This window comes from Euprymna scolopes, chromosome 16 (assembly GCF_053919585.1).
Source record: "Euprymna scolopes isolate OS-2025 chromosome 16, ASM5391958v1, whole genome shotgun sequence".
Taxonomy (NCBI): domain Eukaryota; kingdom Metazoa; phylum Mollusca; class Cephalopoda; order Sepiida; family Sepiolidae; genus Euprymna; species Euprymna scolopes.
The window spans coordinates 7,335,489-7,355,285 of record NC_136497.1 but is presented as its reverse complement, the minus strand read 5'-3'; the positions used below and the strand labels follow the sequence as shown (position 1 = coordinate 7,355,285).

Genomic DNA, 19,797 nt, shown 5'->3' with positions numbered 1-19,797 from the left:
AGTGTCGTTTCATTTAGTATAAATTCCACGATATAAGACTACTTAATGAATGAATTAACTGACAAATAAAACGGGAGAAAACGATCCATATCTCTCTATGGGACCCAGAAGGAATATTCTTACATTTGAAAACAGGTAAAAACCATATTATATTCAAACCTAAAATCTTTTGATTAATACCGTTGTTAAACCGAATTTTCCTCGACTCAACGACACGATCAAAATATAATATAAAACCAATTACACACTAACTATATAACAGATCAAAAAGTAATAACAAACCTATTTAAAAGATACACCTAACCCACTGACAAAAAACAAAAGAATAAATTAATATATTATACTAAATTTAAAAATTGCAATTTAATAAATTAAAACAATAATAATAATAACATCACACTACAACAAACTAATGTACTGTATGAATTTATTTTCCCCTTCGAAGAATGTCTCCAATCCCACTCTAAAAACACATAGAACGCATACATTTGTCACACAACAAAAACACTATATATAAACTTCACGCAAATTCTCCGCATCTTCAGTTTCTCGCGAATATTAATGTGTACAGTATCTGCACTGGCAAGAAACTTTTCACTTATTGCCTACATAGACACAAGACTGTCCTCATTAATGATATTCTTTATTTGGCCAATCAACCCTGTAGTTCTAACTTCTTTACTCCTCCCTCGCCTCTGATAATCTCTCACAGACGCCCTTCATTCCTTAAATGTCTTTTATGCTACTCATAAGCTGATGCTCGATTCATGAAAAAAGGTCTAAAAGCCGTCTGCAGCTTTCAAACCGTTTTTGTGGCATTTTAAAAACAGAATTTTATTGCATATCGTCCTTCTACAATGACCTTGCGTCTAGATTGCATTTGTAAAATTCACCAGCTGTAACAATCAAGCTTTATTAGTGGGTATTCCAATCCCTACTTTAGTATAGTAGCGTGTATTCCAATTCCTGCTTTAGTATAGTAGCGTGTATTCTAATCGTTGCTTTAGTATAGTAGCGTGTATTTTAATCGTTGCTTTAGTATAGTAGCGTGTATTTTAATCGTTGATTTAGTATAGTAGCGTGTATTCTAATCGTTGCGTTATTGTAGTAGCGTGTATTCTAATCGTTGCTTTATTATAGTAGCGTGTATTCAAATCCCTGCTTTAGTATAGTAGCGTGTATTCTAATCGTTGCTTTAGTATAGTAGCGTGTATTTTAATCGTTGCTTTAGTATAGTAGCGTGTATTCTAACCGTTGCTTTAGTATAGTAGCGTGTATTCTAATCGTTGCGTTATTGTAGTAGCGTGTATTCTAATCGTTGCTTTATTATAGTAGCGTGTATTCAAATCCCTGCTTTAGTATAGTAGCGTGTATTCTAATCGTTGCTTTAGTATAGTAGCGTGTATTTTAATCGCTGTTTTATTATAGTAGCGTGTATTCTAATCGTTGCTTTAGTATAGTAGCGTGTATTCCAACCCCTGCTTTAGTATAGTAGCGTATATTTTAATCGTTGCTTTAGTATAGTAGCGTGTATTCTAATCGTTGCTTTGGTATAGTAGCGTGTATTCTAATCGTTGCGTTAGTATAGTAGCGTGTATTCTAATCGTTTCTTTAGTATAGTAGCGTGTATTCTAATCGTTGCGTTAGTATAGTAGCGTGTATTCTAATCGTTGCTTTAGTATAGTAGCGTGTATTCTAATCGTTGCTTTAGTATAGTAGCGTATATTTTAATCGTTCCTTTAGTATAGTAGCGTGTATTCTAATCATTGCGTTAGTATAGTTGCGTGTATTCTAATCGTTGTTTTAGTATAGTAGCGTGTATTCTAATCGTTGCGTTAGTATAGTAGCGTGTATGCCAATCGTTGCATTAGTATAGTAGCGTGTATTCTAATCGTTGCGTTAGTATAGTAGCGTGTATTCCAATCCCTGCCTTAGTATAGTAGCGTGTATTCTAATCGTTGCTTTAGTATAGTAGCTTGTATTCTAATCGTTGCGTTAGTATAGTAGAGTGTATTATAATCGTTGCTTTAGTATAATAGCGTGTATTCTAATCCCTGCTTTAGTAAAGTAGTGTGTATTCTAATCGTTGCTTTAGTATAGTAGCGTGTATTCTAATCCCTGCTTTAGTAAAGTAGCGTGTATTGTAATCGTTGCTTTAGTATAGTAGCGTGTATTCTAATCGTTGTTTTAGTATAGTAGCGTGTATACTAATCGCTGCATTTGTATAATAGCGTGTATTCTAATCGTTGCTTTAGTATAGTAGCGTGTATTCCAATCCCTGCTTTAGTATAGTAGCGTGTATTCTAATCCCTACTTTAGTATAGTAGCGTGTATTCTAATCGTTGATTTAGTATAGTAGCGTGTATTCTAATTGTTGCGTTAGTATAGTAGCGTATATTCTAATCCCTGCTTTAGTACATTACCATGTATTCTAATCATTAGGTAAGTATAGTAGCGTGTATTCTAATCGTTGATTTAGTATAGTAGCGTGTATTCTAATTGTTGCTGTAGTATAGTAGCGTGTATTCTAATCGTTCCTTTAGTAAAGTAGCGTATATTCTAATCCCTGCTTTAGTACAGTACCATGTATTCTAATCATTGGGTAAGTATAGTAGCGTGTATTCTAATCGTTGCGTTAGTATAGTAGCGTGTATTCTAATCGTTGCTTTAGTATAGTAGCGTGTATTCTAATCGTTGCTGTAGTATAGTAGCGTGTATTCTAATCGTTTCATTTGTATAATAGCGTGTATTCTAATTGTTGCTTTAGTATAGTAGTGTGTATTCCAATCCCTGCTTTAGTATAGTAGCGTGTATTTTTTATCCCTGCTTTAGTATCGTAACGTGTATTCTAACCCCTGCTTTAGTATAGTAGCGTGTATTCTAATCCCAACTTTAGTATAGTAGCGTGTATTCTAATCGTTGCTTTAGTATAGTAGCGTGCATTCTAATCCCTGCTTTAGTACAGTACAATGTATTCTAATCATTGGGTAAGTATAGTAGCGTGTATTCTAATCGTTGCGTTAGTATAGTAGCGTGTATTCTAATCGTTGCTGTAGTATAGTAGCGTGTATTCTAATCGTTGCTTTAGTAAAGTAGCGTGTATTCTAATCGTTGCGTTAGTATAGTAGCGTGTATTCTAATCGTTTCTTTAGTATAGTAGCGTGTATTCTAATCGTTGCGTTAGTATAGTAGCGTGTATTCTAATCGTTGCTTTAGTATAGTAGCGTGTATTCTAATCGTTGCTTTAGTATAGTAGCGTATATTTTAATCGTTCCTTTAGTATAGTAGCGTGTATTCTAATCATTGCGTTAGTATAGTTGCGTGTATTCTAATCGTTGTTTTAGTATAGTAGCGTGTATTCTAATCGTTGCGTTAGTATAGTAGCGTGTATGCCAATCGTTGCATTAGTATAGTAGCGTGTATTCTAATCGTTGCGTTAGTATAGTAGCGTGTATTCCAATCCCTGCCTTAGTATAGTAGCGTGTATTCTAATCGTTGCTTTAGTATAGTAGCGTGTATTCTAATCATTGCTTTAGTATAGTAGCGCGTATTCTAGTCGTTGCTTTAGTATAGTAGCGTGTATTCTAATCGTTACTTTGGCTGTTCATGTTAACCTGAAATCAGAAATTATTCGGCCATCTCATAAAATTTATAGCAATAACATACTGAGTTTCCAAGGGTCTACGACAATTATAAATGCTTGTACAAAAAAATCTGGTAACTTATTGACGGTTCCTCGTACAGTGGTCTTGTGGTTAACAGTATGGACTTACGACTTGGGCATCCCACGGTTCTATAAAATAATCACTCTAGGCAACCTTCACGTAATCCCTCCCGTAATTCTCGATATCTTTCCAGAAAGGATTCCGACTTGAAAAATATCGGGGAAACCAGTGTCAACAATGGAATCTTAAAATTCATATGATAAAGATAATAAATGCGATTTCTATTTATTTAATGCATATGTTAAAATGAAATCCACGTTGATTATAGGGGAGGATGAGAAAGAATTGTTTATATTCCTCCCCTAAACTTTCGACAGATTGATACATTTTTATTTCTTGCTTCAATATTTTGTTTATTCAACTCAAAGTGTATTACATAAATGCAATAAATGATCAATAAATCGATCGATCGATATGATATATAATTTAAGCCGGTATGTAAATGCAGTCTCGCGGTGATTTGCAAGATAATCCTCTAAACGGAGGATAATAAAGGATGTATCAGCGGCTTGAACCCGTCATCTTTACTGTGAGTTGACCTAATTTATAATTAAAAGAGATATAATTTCAGATAATTGTGCATGATAATCCCGCATTATGACCGACACTCGATAATTATCGATATTTTTATAGAATCACTCCCATCCTTTTAACCCGTTTTTCTTATGTATATTGCGCTGTTTTGATCAGGGCTCGGTTCATTGAAATTTGACGTGATCCTATAAATAATCTATTTATTATATTCCACTTTCAAAACCGTATAAAAACTAGATACGTTTTCTTACAGTAACACTCTTTGTCTAAATACTGCACTTCATTCCTAAAATTTATACACACACACACACACACACACATATATACATATATGTATATATATATATATATGTATGTATATATATATATATATATATATATATATATATATGCATATGTATGTAAGAAATTAATGAGTTTATAGACGTTTCCATTTAAAGGATCTCATCATTATGATTAATTTTCGAAGCAAATAAATAAAAACCACAAGTTTATGTAGAAATGTCTGCTTTGTGTGATCTGAAATGGTTACTATTCCATTAGTTCTTCAGATATGATTATTTCTAATGTGTTTGTTATGGAGGGATTGTTATATCCTTTCAACAAGCCTGTGTTTACTCGAAATGAAAGAAAACATAATAAATAAATAAAATAAAAATATGGCGTGATTGAAACAGCAAAAGCTCTTTGAAAACATCGATAAACTCACTTATGATTTTCCTTATTCTCAAAGCGGTGGAATACTTTTGTCTATTTTTAGTATATAATAGCAGGCCGCTCGGCGTTCTCCTGTCACAAATTACGCAAATAATATATTTTAATTCATACAGAAACCGAGATATGCGCATGCTAGTATCATATTTTTCCTGAACAATTCACTTATTGTAAATAAAAAAAAAATTTCCTGAACAATTCACTTATTGTAAATAAAAAAAAAAAAAATTCCTGAACAATTCACTTATTGTAAATAAAAAAAAAAAGTTTTCCTGAACAATTCACTTATTGTAAATAAAAAAAGAGAAAATACTCGAGCTTAGATAGAAACCAAAGACTAACGACAGCGAGTTAAGTACGTAACTATTTCAGCAACTTGACACAATCTTTACAAAGTGTTTCTTAACATAAAGAAGCTGTTATGTTTCACGACAGCGCATACGCATTCGTGAAACAGTTGACAAACAGATAAAAATCTGATCGCACAAATGTATTAATATTTCAATTTTGACCCCTTAGCAGCCCTTTTTCTGGTTGAAAACGGATAAAAAAAGTTTTACATGTGTGAATACACTATATACGAAAGTTCAAGTCTGCAGATCGCACATTCTTTGAATAGGTAAGTTGAGAAATGTCCTCACACATACCTTCTCATTTTATTATATAAAATCTCGCTTTTATCTTTGTCTCATAAAAGTTAATTAAGCTATTGATGCTTGCGCTTACTTTTTTAAGTTACTAATGAGTATGATTGGATGTTGTATAATATTTAAATAAATTTCGATAACAAATATTCTTGTTTTCATAAATCTTATATTTTACAATCCATGAAGATTACGTATAATAACATAATACAATATCTAAATTATAAAAACTAATAATATAATAATAAAAATATAATAATATAATAATATATTAAAATACATTATAATAATACGATAATGTAATAATACTATAATATAATATAAATCTATGCATGTTTCTGATGCTCACGACGAAGGTGCATGAAAGGTGCATGTTAAATTGGCCGAAATGTACTGAAAATAACGTCCAAGGTGAGAATAGTATTTCGAATAATCTAAATAATACCAAACCTGAATTCGAAACAACTGAAACATATTTACGTGAAAAGAAATAAAATATTCGTTTTAATTTCTTTTCATTAAGGAATATTTATTTGAAATTGTGTTTCAGTCCACTAAGACGTGCAAACATACATAAATTGAAGAACAATATACAAAATAGAGAGAAACAAATAGATTGTTATAAAAAATGAAATAAAAAAAGGTTTGCATTATTTCCGAGCGTTCTTATCTTCGATGTTTCGTCAATATAAAATCTGACCTTCCTCGGAGACCTCTTGTCGAATTCGGGAATCTTTATGCCGAATTCTGGAATCTTGATGTCGAATTCGGGAATGTTTATGTGGAATTCGGGAAGCTTTATTTGGAATTCGGGAATGTTTATGTGGAATTCGGGAAACTTTATGTCGAATTAAGGAATCATTATGCCGAATTCGGGAATCTTTATATCGAATTCTGGAATTTTTATGTGGAATTCGGGAATCTTTATGTCGAATTCGGGAAGGTTTTTGTCGAATTCGGGAAGCTTTATGTGGATTTCGGGAATTTTTATGTCGAATTCAGGAATTTTAATGCCGAATTCGGGAATCTTTATGTGGAATTCAGGATTATTTATCTCGAATTCGGGAATGTTTGTGTCAAATTCAGGAATCTTTATGTGGAATTCGGGAACCTTTATGCCGAATTCGGGAATCTTTATGTCGAATTCGGGAATCTATATGTCGAATTCGAGAATCTTTATGCCTAATTCAGGAATCTTTATGTCGAATTCGGGAACTTTTATGCCGGATTCGGGAATCTTTATGTCGAATTCTGGAATTTTTAAGTGGAATTCGGGAATTTTTATGTCGAATTCGGGAATCTTTATTTCGAATTCGGGAATCTTTGTGTCAAATTCGGGAAGCTTTATGTGGAATTCGGGAATCTTTATGTGGAATTCGGGAATCTTCATGTCGAATTCCGGAAGCTTTATGTCGAATTCGGGAATCTTTATGCCGAATTCGGAAAGCTTTATGTGGAATTCGGGAATTTTTATGCTTAGTTCGGGAATCTTTATGTGGAATTCGGGAACCTTTATGTCGAGTTCGGGAATCTTTATGTGGAATTCAGGAATCTTTATGTCGAATTCGGGAATCTTTATGTGGAATTCGGGAAGTCGGGAATCTTTATGTGGAATTCGGGAATCTTTATGCCGAATTCGGGAAGCTTTATGTCGAATTCTGGAATTTTTATGCCGAATTCGGGAAACTTTATGTCTAAGTCGGGAATCTTTATGCGGAATTCGAGAATATTTATGCCGAATTCATGAATCTTTATGCCGAATTCGGGAATCTTTATGTCCAATTCGGGAATCTTTATGTCGAATTTGAGAATCTTTATGCCGAATTCGGGTGCCTGTGCGAAATTTAAAGCAGTATCCATTTTTCATTCCGTGCTCTTTTTTTCCTGTGCAGTTCTTAGAAAGAAGCTTTGTTCATGGAATCTACATTTAGGTTTAGCCCAGATAAAGAGTGGGGGGAATTATTCATAATGTTTGCAGGTAGACGAGTGTTTCTTGTGAAAGTTAGGGGAGGGGAAACCATAGACTGAAGCTCAGTTGAACACTTTCCATGAAAATAACGATACATCAGAGACAAACTCGCAACATCTCTTCTGTGAGATAGATGTTGCAAGGAAGAGAAAAGGACATCTCCTACGAGGCTATGAAGTCTATTTTGAAATCTATCAAGGCAGGACAAGTCCTTTCTAGCAGCTCCTGCCCAGATGTGCAACGGTATTCTATCCTTGGACGTACCTGGCTTTTATATAGATAGAGGATTGCATCAGCAGTGAGATATCTACTGGATCGATAGAAAGATTCCACCATTTTTCCAGCGGCCTTGGCAACAGATTTGATGTATGTGTTCCATTTCAGATCAGGAGTAACGGTCAAGCCCAGAGGCTTGTATAAACTTGAGGCCTCCTGAAGACGAAAGCCATTCATTTAAATTGATGCCAGATGTCGATCAGAATGTTGATGATGTAAAGAGAGAAGCTGGGTTATAGATGTGTTAAAAGTAACCATCAACTCCTTTCCCCATTGTACCACGTGCTCAAGATCGTTTACTGTCTTAGATGTGCTACCATAAGTGGTAGTGTCATCAGCATAAATGTCTACAAATGACGTAAGGATGTGATTTGGAAGATCATTAATGTAGATCAGGATAGAGTTGGGCCCAGGATGGACCTCTGAGGGACTGCAACATTAATACTGTGAGCTTCTGATTTTTTCCCCTCAACTACTACTCTTATGAACCTATCAGAGAGAAATGATTTAATAATTGAGAAGGCATTTCCAGCTATACCATAGCTGGAGATCTTGTGAAGTAAACCTTTATGCCATGCCCTATCAAAGGCCTTAGATATGTCAAGAGCAATTCCGCTAAAAAGGTTTCCTCCATCGAGAGATTTGTTAATCCTATGAGAAATAACTGTAAGCACATCTGCTGTAGATCTAGCAGAACGGAAACCATATTGCATGTCACTAAGAAGGTTATTTTTGTTGAGATGCGCCCTTTATACACTTTAAGAAGGTTGCCAGCTATATAGTTAGAAACGCTGTGAGGATAACATCCAAGATGAGAACAGTAGTCTGAATAATACAAATAATATAAATTATTAATTCTTATCTAAAAACATATTCGAAAAATTAAACAAAAAAAAGAGCACACAACAATCAACTCTGTCTGTAGATATTTCACATAATTACTTCATCTTCTATAATATAAATCTCACCTGCCTGTTTAAGTGTATATATGTATGTTTGTATGTATACCTAAAACTTTTGATAGAGGCGACAGATTTTCACGAGATTGGTGTCATTTTGAAGCTCGACCCTTCAGACGACAAATATTGAAAAATTAGCTAAAAACATTAAGTCATCCTCTCTTTTCGATTAACTAGCCTTAATTTAAATTTTCGTCAGTTCCGGTTTGGCGATGGACGCAACAGCAAAAACGTCGCGTTTTTTTTCACGCCTTTTTCTTCCTTTGCGATACGGGTTCGAGCCTTCCTGCCTACTACCACTTTTTTATTTTTTTCTGGCCCAACACACATTCATAAACACCCGGGCAACGCTGAGCAACCAAGCTAGTTTTATATGAATCACATAGTTATTGTTGCTATTTGTTTTCTAGAAATATTTTCAGTAATAATTTCTTCAAAAAAGTACTTACAAGAAGGATCACGCAATTCCTAAGTGATAGTCTCTCTGTGGAACAATCACGAATCGAACTTGGCACCCCAAATTGTCAGCCTGCGCCGTTAACCACTTAGCTTCCGTTACCCGCTTGCAAACGCTGTATATTGTAATGCATATTTCTACCGCGGTTGCGTAATGCTTTTCTCATCTGTTCTGATTCTGTTTGCATATTTATCTCATTCCCTTTCAACCTGCCCGATCGTTCGTAGATGTGCTTATTCACCAAAAGATGTTCTTCCAATATTCCATTACAGCGTCCTTGTTTCTGGAACTCTTGGGACCATTGATAAACTGTATTAACTTTCATAATCCGACTCAAATTCATCTTCGGCCTTAACAGTTGGTCGGACCTGGCCTCCCTGTGGAGAGAATTTAATAAGATAGCAGAGAAATAAGATATGCCTCGCACCTGATTACAAACGACGAGCTTAGATACGTAATCGGTGAACAGCATCAATATCGCCGTTCTATTAACTTCTTTGCCTCTACCACGACCAAACCATTCAACGGTTAGCTCGTATCAAAAAACGCAAACGATGTATCACCTGATAGTGAGTGACGTGTAATGTCACGAGAAATGTTGAAAGAGAGCGAGACACCTAACGCTATTTACTTGCATAAGACGACTTCAAGCTTATCAGTTTAGAAGAATAGATTCTAAGTTATTGGGTTATTTTAGATGAGAATTGCTGCTGATGTAGTCAGGCTGTCGAAAAGATAGGACAATGCATTTAACACTTCTTTATAAATATATATATATATATATACATATTATATATTTGCGTGTTTTGGATTCTTCGGACTACTCTTCTCATCTCTGGTGTTATTTTCACAACGTGCCACTTGATTTAAACTTCAAAATCTTCAGGTGTATCTTTCTGTCTAACTCAGGAATCTTTCTGTCGTACCTGGAAATCTTTCTTTCGAACTCAGGAATCTTTCTCTTAAACTCAGGAATCTTAATTTCGAACCTGGGAATTTTTCTGTCGAACTCAAGAATCTTTCTGTCGAGCTCAGGAATATTTCCTTCAAACTCGGAAATCTTTCTTTCAAACTACGAAATCTTTCAAACCAAGGAATCTTTCTTTCGAACACGGGAATCTTTCTTTCTACCTGGAAATCTTTGTTTTGATCTCAGCAATCTTTCTTCCGAACTTGGGAATCCCTCTTCTGAACACTGGGTATCTTCCTTTTGAACCTAAGCATCTTTTTGTCGAACTCGGGAATCTTTCTTTCGAACTCAGGTATTTCTCTTTTGAACTCAGGAATCTTTCTGTCGAATTCAGGGACCTTTCTTTCGAACTCAGGAATCTTTCTGTCGAAGATGGGAATCTGCAGGGAATTTCAAACACTTTATTACGTGAATTTATATTTCGATGTCAGGAATATTTCTTTCAAACTCAGAAATCTTTCTGTCGAACCTGGGAATCTTTCTGTCGAACTCCGGACTCTTGTTGTCGAAAATCGGGCTGTTTCTGTCGAATACCGGACTATTTTTTCGAACTTAGGAATCTTTCTTTCGAACTCGGAAATCTTTCTTTCAAACTCAGGAATATTTTATTTTCGAACATGGGAATATTTCTGTCGAACTCGGGAATTTTTCTTTCGAACTCAGGAATATTTCTGTCGAACTCGGGAATCTTTCTTTCGAACTCAGGTATCTTCTTTTTGAACCTAGAAATATTTATGTCGAACTCGGGAATCTTTGTTTCGAACCTGGAAATCTTTCTTTCAAACTTTCGAACACGGTGATCTTTCTTTCAATCTCAGGAGTGTTTCTGTCGAACTCGGAAATCTGCAGGGAATTTCGAACACTTTATTTATGGGAGTAGCATTCTCTCGTTCCGTATGCCATGACTGGATATAAGTCTTAATAATTCAGAATTGTAATTTTGAATGCCAATCAAACTGAATATTGGCTAGGAGAGTAATTTTACAACGTCCCGTGTCGCAGTAGAGTATTTGGAAAAATCAATTGTAAAAGTAATATTCTCCTGAACATTGAAGTGTGAGCGACCGAAAATTCAATTGCGAATTTCTACGGATCTCTATCCAGTGATGGCTTTCAGAAGAAAAGCATGCTCCCCCCGTAAAAGTAAATAAAGTGTTTTGTTCGAATTTCTGTCCACATTTTCTACTTCGACAGAAACATTCCGGAGTTCGGCAACATACACCTGAAGAAGATGAGAGATTACATCGACCGAAACGTTGTGAAAAGAACACTAAAAACGAGAACAGTAGTCCGAAGAATACAAATGCAGTATAGATTCACTTATAGATTTTACGGTGTAATACAGAAGGAAAACAGGAAAGAACGGTAAAGGAAGGAGTCTAGTAAATTAGCAGCGCTACCTAGCGTTTCTCGGTAACATGGATGAAAATGGGGCAGTTAAAAGTTCAAACTGTGTTCATCTCCCTCAGCCTACAAATCATCAGTTACTTTTTGAACATTACTATAGAGGATAGACGGTCTATTTTACATCTTTATCTCTTTCTCTCTCCTTCTCTATTTTTTTACTATCTTTCTCTTTTCATTAATTGCCGTTGGCCAGCACAACTCGTTCTACTTGCTTAAATATCATAGAAAAAATAAAATAAAATATAACCATTAGCTTTGAATTTGAATAAAGAGGAAAGAACACGTTGAACATGACAGAGACCTCTATGACGTTCGGGAGCATGTTAAAGACATGGGTGTCGTCACAGCCGTAACGAGAAATCACGCGTGGCAGGAGAATGAGGGAATAAATATCGTTCTTATAACGGGGAAAAAAGCGATTTTAAGTTCTTTCCTATTCTTTGTTTACTGTCTTTGTGACTGAGGCTACAACGTTTTGGGTTATGTTAGACAAGCAGACAACAAAAGATATTGTGTTTTGAAAGAAACAGCTTACCTTGTATGCGTGTATATAATCATGTTTTTCAACTGTTTCCACTTGTAGAAGTATTCTTCTTCGGCTTTCAGTTGCCGTCGGCTATTTGGAAAGAAAACGAGTCGTTTTAGAACCTTACTCTTCTTAGTTTATTAAGTCGTAGATTTGTATATATTTTTTTTCTTTTTTGTGTTTTTTTCATAATCGTGTAGGCAAACCCAGCCGTCTTCTTGTATATCTACTCATGTTTGCTTCTATTACTTTAACTGTATTCATATTTAATTCATATCGAGAGGAGGCTATAACAAAATTTGGATGAGAATGTATTGAAGATAGCATACCTGGTATTTTGCAGTGAACAACGCCCGATCGATTTACCTTGCAGTGACCAGCGCCCGATTGATTTTAAACTGTCATCAACTGTTTTCTTTATCACTTTGACCTGTTTGGAGTTTTTCAAAGTGTTATCGTACTATCTTCCCAAGCTTTTTATCGGTTCTTCTGAGACGGTAGGTGAGGAATACAAAATGCCACCATTGAAACATTTCATAGACGATACCACGATCCTCACATAAAAAGAAGCCGAGACGCGCAAGTTACTTAGTATAATGGATGAATTGATGGTTTGGTTTAGAATTACCTTCATGCTGTAGAAATTCAAATGTGTCTCACTCAGAAAGAGAAAAGTACATCAAGATATATGCTTTGCAATGGGTAGTGAAAAAATCATTGAAAATGGACAGTTTTCTGGTGTCTTTGTAAAAAGAATCTAATAGATCTGTGTATTGTGGGCAGTAAGCTGTCTAAAATCTGTAGCGTGTTGCTATGTGTGTTAAGCTGTAGTTTCGGTGTATTTTGTTAAAGCAAGTAAGCAGGGAAGCCATATTAAAAGTTTATACTAAAAGTGTTTGAAAATGCAAGCTATTAAACTGTGAAACAAATCTGAGCATCCAAGTTTGAAAGCGAAAACGGAAACTACAGGAAGTGTTCAGTATTTACGGATTTAATCAATATTAGCTAACTGCTGAAGAAAAACGAAACAATAAAACCAAATAATCACAGACAGGTGTAACAATTGAATTATGAAATATTTGGTAACGGTGTAAACGGGGGTAGAAGTAGAAATTAAAAATGAGGGAGAAAGTATCTGGTCACCTCTGTTAAGTATGACTTGTTTGAGAGAGCGAGTCTCCTCGGAATTATTGAAGGTTGATAATAACCACAAAACAGTGTAACCATGCTGGATTAATGCGTAGCGCCAGTGCTTCTTCCCCTATAATGTTTTTGCAGCCACTGGAATAATTAACCTCGTTTTATTTATCAAATGTCGCTGTTTTAGCGAGAACTAATGTTTTGAATAACTATATCTGCATAAAGAAATCATTTTACATAGATTTAAGTGCAAAGTTTTATAAAGGATATAAACTATTATTTTTAATATTCAAACAGTTAATTATACTTATATTAGTATTATCCGAAAATTTCAAAAATAAAATGTATGGTTGTATATAATAATAATAATAATAATAATAATAATAATAATAATAATAATAATAATAATAATAATAAAACACAAGAATCACAAGCGCAAACCAGACAAACTGCTGCAAAGACAAAACATGAAGCGCTCACATGGAATCAAGAACATTGAAGCTGCATACCTATAAGTTCTATAACCAAACCCCTTATCCACTATTACCACATCAATGCTCCCCAAAAAGAGTAAGATCGAATAGCTAAGTTGTCAAGGAGGAAGAAAAGACGAGATGTGAGCACTGACCAGACCTCCACTGTATAAGTGTGAAGAGAACTGTGAAGTTGGGGAGGCTTATTGCCACTCAAATTCCAGTCAAGACCAATGGCTGCTGCCAACGAGAAATCAATGCCCAGCAGCTGTTGCGATATATCAAATTTATTTGCAAATGTTATCGGAAGAGGTGGAGGGTACTGGAAATCTGGGGAGACTTGTTGTCACTCAGCTTCCAGGGAACAGGCTATTCTCAATGAGATCTTTAGCGACCTTTGTGAAATCTCCTTGTGAGTCAGTAATAATAATAAGAAGAAGAATAAGAAGAAAAAGAAGAAGAAGGAGGAGAAGAACACAAACAAATGGCACAGGCTCAAATCGGCAGCAGTACTTGTAACGAAAACCATAAAGTCTTATGGTACATGGACATACAAACAAATAAACCTATCCAAGCAAAAAGACCGAATGTCATAATAATTGTTAAAAAAACAGAAGTCGTAGCAAATCGTATATTTCGCTGTCCCAGTCGACCACCGGGTGAATATAAAGAAAACTGAGAAGCAGAACAAACACATAGAGCTGACCAGATAACTGAAAGGGATATGGAAAATGAAGACAGTCAAGATAACACTAATAATATTCGGAGCATTAGTACTTGTAACGCAAAATAATCGCAAAACAACTTTAAAAGACAAATAGTAATTGAAATCAGAGGAAGGGCTGAGTGGTTACAACGGATGACAATAATGAAAATGACTGAAATATTTTTTTAAAAAAAGACACTTGAATGTGAAAACTAATACACGTGAACCACATGTGCTAGCCAAAAGTATGGAACTGCTCCAGAAGTAAAACACAACGAAACACTACATGGAATTAAGAGAACTGGAACTGTATAATTGTAAGTCTTTCCCCACAAAATGAAATGTAATAAGTCCCCAGACGTACCTCTCCATCGTACAGTATATCGATACTCTATGGCAGACTGAGATAGATTCGTGCATTTATATCGGACCTACTTCTGCGTTCCATGTTTAAAAAGGATGTGCCCTCTATAGTATCTGACCTGACCGAATGGTTTATTGTAGTTATAAACCGTTTCATACCCTCGTAAAACATTCCAGCAAAAACCTAACAGCCCAGCCATGGTTCTCTCCAGAATGTGCTGCTGCCATTGCGCTCAGAAATCACTTTTTCCATTGCTTCCAACGTAATAGATGTATGGAGACTAAAGCCGCTTTCAGGACTGCCAGCAACCATTGTAAGAAAGTAATAAAGAACGCAAGAGAGCTGTATGCTAAGTCCGTCAAGTCCAAAGTAGCTGAACAGCGGCTTGGTTCCCACCAATTTTGGCAAATAGAAAACAGAATCCTAAACAAAAGCGTGTTCTCTATCCCAACTATCATCAATGGACCTGAGGTAATCTCGTTAGCATCAGACAAGGCCAAAATCTTTACCAAGAATTTCGCAGCTAATTCTACCCTTTACGACCAAGTCCGCCAGTCCCCAATGTTTGCTCCTGTATTAGAAAACACGTTATTTGATATACAAATATCTGTACGTGATGCTGCCAAGCAAATCAAAAACCTTGATTCCAGTAAAGCAACCGGCCCTGATGGTATTTCAATCATAGTGCTAAAAATATTCAACCAGAAATAGCGTCCATACTTAAAAAAACTGTTAAGGAGATTTGCTTCCCATCACCCTGGAAAATCTCATCAGTATGCCCTATATTTAAGAATTCAGGTGATCGCTCATCCCCCTCTCAGTACAGACCAATAAGTCTCCTGTGCCTCATGAGTAAGTTGCTGGAATCTGTGTTAAACAGAGAAGTAATCAACCATCTCACAAAAATAACCTTCTTAGTGACACTTCATATGGTTTCCGTTCTGCTAGATCTACAGCAGATGAACTTACAGTTATATCACATAGGATTAACGAATCTCTCGACGGAGGCCACCTTTCTAGGGCAATTGCTCTTGACATATCTAAGGCCTTTGATAGGGTCTGGCATAAAAGTCTACTTCACAAAATCTCCAGCTGTGGTATAGCTGGAAATGTGTTCTCAATCATTAAATCATTTCTCTCTGATAGGTTTATAAGAGTAATAGTTGATGGGCAAATATCAGAAGCTCACAGTATTAATGCTGGAGTCCATCCTGGGCCCAACTCTTTTCCTGATCTACATTAATGATCTTCCAAATACTATCCTTACATCATTTGTAGACATTTATGTTGATGACACTACCATCTATGGTAGCACATCTAAAACTGTAAACGACTAAGTTCTCTCCGATTCTCTCTCCTCTGATCTTGAGCACGTGGTACAATGGGGAAAGGAGTTGCTGATTACTTTTAATGCATCTAAAACCAAGCTTCTATATTTACATCATCAACGTTCTGATCTCAATTGGCATTAATTGAAATGAATGGCTCTCGTCTTGGTGAGCCCTCGTGGTTTGACAAGCTTCTAGGCTTGACCTTATCTCCTGATCTGAAATGAAACACATACATCAAATCTGTTGCCAAGACCGCTGGAAAATGGTGGGATCCTTCGATCGATCTAGTAGATATCTCACTGATGCAATTCTCTATCTATATAAGAGCCAGGTACGTCCAAGGATGGAGTACTGTTGCCATATCTGGGCAGGAGCTGCTAGAAAGGACTTGTCCTGCCTTGATAGATTTCAAAATAGACTTTGTAGCCTCGTAGGAGAATTCCTTTTCTCTTCCCCGCAACATGTATCTCACCGAAGAGCTGGTGCGAGTTTATCTCTACTTTATCCTTATTTTTATTGCAAATGCTTGATTGAGCTTCAATCTATGGTCCCCCTTCGCCAAACTTTCACAAAAAACACTCGTCTAGCTGAACACATTATCAATAATTGCCCCTACTTCTTTCTTAGAACTGCACTCCTGTGGAATTATCTTCCGTTTCCCTGCTTTCCAGCTGACTACAATATGGTTGTCTTCAATTCCAACGTAAACAAGTTCTTGATGAGCCGTTCCACTTAAATTAACAAATTTACCGAATTTCCATAACTAACGATTACTATATTGTCCAATTGACTACAGTACACTCTTAGCCCTTATCGTCGAGTGGTCTCTGGCCTTGATAAGTGGTTATGCCTATGTAATAAAACATACAGAAAAGTAAGGGCATCAACTTATACTAAACCAAATAATCAGGGAAGGTCAAGAAAGATGGAAAAAAATGAGGGCAAAGAGCACTTACCAAACTTTACTGGATGAGTACGAAGAGAACTGGGGCTTTGAGGAAGCTGGTTGTCATCGAAATTCCAGTGAAAACCAATGGTCGCAACAAACGAGAAATCATCTGTAAACGGCTGTTGCTATAACACGTATTAATTAGTAAATATTATCGAAACATGTGGAGAGTACTGGAAATCCGGGGAGACCTGTTGTCACTCAGACTTCAGAGAACACCATAGACTGTTAGCAAAGAGACATCTGAGAATGCTTGTGTGAAAAGTACTAGTGAGTGAATAATAATAATAATAATAATAATAATAATAACTAGATCATAGATAATACATTTCTCGCATTGCATTTTCACTGATCAAGTTATTTGATCTTTTAAACATGTCTGAAACGTGGTAACGTAGTACAAGCATAAAAATATATAGATAATACGTATCGATGCAGCAGATATACCGGAGTTACTGACCAAACGAAGGTATATTAAAACAAAAATAAAATAAGAAAAATGAAAAGGTTTTAAGAAACTAAATAATATAAACCTTCCTACCAACTATATAGAAAATAATGAATAAACTTTGAATAATATATCTACTATTACTTTAATAACCATTGCCTTGTTTGGTCGAATAAAAACACTAATCTATTAAGACGGTTTGTTAAAAATAACAGGGAATGGATGTTTAGTCGAGGTTACCGTTCTAAACGAGGTTAGAATGACTACGTTGTGGGGATTGGTAGAAAGTACGTGACAGCACATTCCACAAAGAAAGAGTGAGTAAAAAAGTCGGCAGTTCCGAGAAGTATAAACAGTTTTAGAAAGCGTCAAAAAGATAGGATCAAACATCTACTCTTCCCATATGTCTTTGATTTTTAATGAAGATCAAAGCGAATGAATATCTGTATCCATAAGCTTTGTTTTTGCTTGTTCGCTTTACACTCATTTGTTATAGTAAGGCACAACTAGCAAAGTATTTTGCTATCCGTCCGATGTACATTCATGGATAAATAAAGATTAGTACTAACGTAAAAGTTGCTCTAATTTAATGATATTCAACGATCAAATCGTTATGAAGACCTTATTCTAAATTAATGGCCTATAACCATTGTCTGTTTACAACAGTCAACGTATCTACTCGTGCTGTAATCAACTAAAATTAATGGCCTATAACCATTGTCCGTGTATAACAGCCAAAGTATCTACTCCTGCTGTAATCAACTAAAATTTCTGGCCTATAACCATTGTCTGTTTATAACAGCCAAAGTATCTACTCGTGCTGTAATCAACTAAAATTAATGGCCTATAACCATTGTCCGTTTATAGCAGCCAATGTATCTACTCGTGCTGTAATCAACTAAAATTAATGGCCTATAACCATTGTCCGTTTATAACAGCTAAAGTAGCTACACGTGCGGTAATCAACTAAAATTAATGGCCTATAACCATTGTCCGTTTATAACAGCCAATGTATCTACTCGTGCTGTAATCAACTAAAATTAATGGCCTATAACCATTGTCTGTTTATAACAGCCAAAGTATCTACTCATTCTGTAATCAATTAAAATTAATGGCCTATAAACGCTGTCCGTTTATACCAGCCAATGTATCTACTCGTGCTGTAAATTAATTGCCTATAACCATGTACATTTATTGCCTAAAATAAATTGCCTATAACCATTGCACGTTATTAACAGCCAAAGTATCTACTTGTGCTGTAATCAACTTAAATTAATGGCCTATAACCATTGTCCGTTTATAACAGCCAAAGTATCTACTCATTCTGTAATCAACTAAAATTAATGGCCTATAAACGCTGTCCGTTTATAACAGGCAAAGTATCTACTCGTGCTGTAAATTAATTGCCTATAACCATGTAAATTTATTGCCTAAAATTAATTGCCTATAACCATTGCACGTTATTAACAGCCAAAGTATCTACTTGTGCTGTAATCAACTTAAATTAATGGCCTATAACCATTGTCCTTTTATAACAGCCAAAGTATCTACTCGTGCTGTAATCAACTAAAATAAATGGCCTATAACCATTGTCCGTTTATAACAGCCAAAGTATCTACTTGTGCTGTAATCAACTAAGATTAATGGCCTATAACCATTGTCCGTTTATAACAGCCAAAGTATCTACTCGTGCTGTAATCAACTAAAATTAATGGCCTATAACCATTGTCCGTTTATAAGAGCCTAAGTATCTACTCGTGCTGTAATCAACTAAAATAAATGGCCTATATCCATTGTCCGTTTATAACAGCCAAAGTATCTACTCGTGCTTTAATAAACTAAAATTAATGGCCTATAACCATAGTCGGTTTATAACAGCTAAAGTATCTACTCGTGCTGTAATAAACTAAAATTAATGGCCTATGACCATTGTCCGTTTATAAAAGTCAATGTATCTACTTGTGCTGTAATCAACTATAATTAATGGCTTATAACCATTGTCCGTTTATAACAGCAGAAATATCTACTCGTGCTGTAATCAACTAAAATTAATGGCCTATAACCATTGTCCGTTTATAACAGCCAAGGAATCTACTCGTGCTGTAATCAACTAAAATTAATGGCCTATAACCATTGTCCGTTTATAACAGCCACAGTATCTACTTCTGCTGTAATTAACAAAAATTAATGGCCTATAACCGTTGT

The 19,797-nt window shown here is 35.4% G+C and overlaps 1 long non-coding RNA gene across 1 annotated transcript in view; it reads right to left on the bottom strand.

The window, feature by feature from the left end:
• Nucleotides 1-19,797, bottom strand: part of LOC145296241 (uncharacterized) — a 513,786-nt gene that overhangs the window by 282,028 nt on the left and 211,961 nt on the right. The window contains exon 2 of the long non-coding RNA XR_013869976.1: nt 12,191-12,271. This is a non-coding gene — a long non-coding RNA (uncharacterized LOC145296241). The remainder of the gene's footprint in view (nt 1-12,190; nt 12,272-19,797) is intronic.